Source organism: Prunus mume, linkage group LG4 (genome assembly GCF_029339155.1).
Source record: "Prunus mume cultivar Tortuosa linkage group LG4, ASM2933915v1, whole genome shotgun sequence".
Lineage (NCBI taxonomy): Eukaryota > Viridiplantae > Streptophyta > Magnoliopsida > Rosales > Rosaceae > Prunus > Prunus mume.
This window is the reverse complement of record NC_142701.1, coordinates 4,290,913-4,292,322: the sequence shown is the minus strand read 5'-3', so window position 1 is coordinate 4,292,322 and position 1,410 is coordinate 4,290,913. Positions and strand designations below refer to the sequence as shown.

At 40.6% G+C, this 1,410-nt stretch overlaps 1 non-coding gene across 1 annotated transcript; it reads left to right on the top strand.

Moving 5' to 3' along the window:
- Positions 1 to 1,094: 1,094 nt before the first annotated feature.
- LOC148917695 (small nucleolar RNA R71) lies at positions 1,095 to 1,201 on the top strand. The gene has a single exon (XR_016126559.1). It is a non-coding gene; the product is annotated as a small nucleolar RNA R71 (small nucleolar RNA).
- Positions 1,202 to 1,410: the final 209 nt, after the last annotated feature.

Genomic DNA, 1,410 nt, shown 5'->3' with positions numbered 1-1,410 from the left:
ATTGGTTCTTGAAATCGGACAATTCAGGTTCGTACGAGGTTTGTTCTGAAATGGAGTGGTTAGTGTATCGCATAGTTTTGGACATTAGATTTCACTCATCCAAGCCTTGATCTTTTTTTGAATTTGATAACCTGCTAGGAAAGGGTGCTATAAGCCTAAAAGCATTAGTTCAAATTGAAACTTGATTAGCATTAGATGATGCCTTAGGGCCTGTGCTCTTTCCAAGAGCATTGAGGGGTTGTTTGGTGGAACCTCTGGGCTGCCCATGTGGTGGCTGAATGATCTCCACGTTTTCACCATCTTCTTGCTCCTCATTGGCATCTCCAACCTTATTATCAACTTGTTTACCACTTCTCAAGATGTGTACTGCTTTAGGATGCTCTTAATGCCTTGGATTCACCTCCGTTTGGCTTGAACATGTTCTGGATGCTCTATTGCTCAAGGAGGATGCAATCTGCCCAACTTGTACTTCTAGCTTGTTCACTGCATTTTGAAGATTCTGATTGGTTTGCATCTGTTGCCCCATGAAATTCTTGAACATGTCTTGCAATTCTCCCATTTGGTCACCCCTTTGCTCTTGCACTCGTTGGCGAGCTTGCTCGAATTGCCTTTGTTGTATTTGAAATCCTGCGGGAGGTCCTTGAAATTGTTGCACATTTGAGTTATTGCTCCACTTGAAATTAGGATGATTTCTCCACCCCGGATTGTACGTGTTTAAGTAAGGATCATTATTAGGATTCCTTGCTTGAAGGGCATTTGTTTGTTCTAGCATGTACTCTGCAAAAGATTGATCTTGAACTTCCACTTTGTTTCCTAGAGGGCCAGTCACTGCCTGTTGAAGCAAAGAACACATAACATCAAGTTTTGCAACAATCTCATTATTAGTACTTACCTCAGAGACCACAGCTTTCATAGGAGCTCCTCTTCCTTTATTGTGGCTCCATTGTTGAGAGTTAGCACTCAAGGATTCAACGATAGTAAAAGCCTCATCTGCTGTTTTGTTCATCAGTCCTTCTCCACTTGTTGCATCTACCATCATCCTTTCGGAATCAAGCAAACCTTCATAGAAAGATTGCATTTGCATCCAACTCTCTATGTTGTGGTGTGGGCAAGAACTTATCATCTCCTTGTACCTCTCCCAACATTCATGAAAAGCTTCTCCTTCCTTTTGTGTGAAACCAAGGATTTCCTTTCTAATCTTGTTAGTCTTCTGAGCTGGAAAGAATTTCTGCAAAAACTTATTAGAAAGCTCATCCCAAGTATGAATTGACGCATTAGGCAAAGAGTATAACCAAGACTTAGCTTTATCTTTTAAACTGAATAGGAATAGCCTCATCTTAATCTGCTCATCATCAAGGCCTTGAATTTTGATCGTAGCACATATTTCAAAGAATTGCTTAATATGCATGT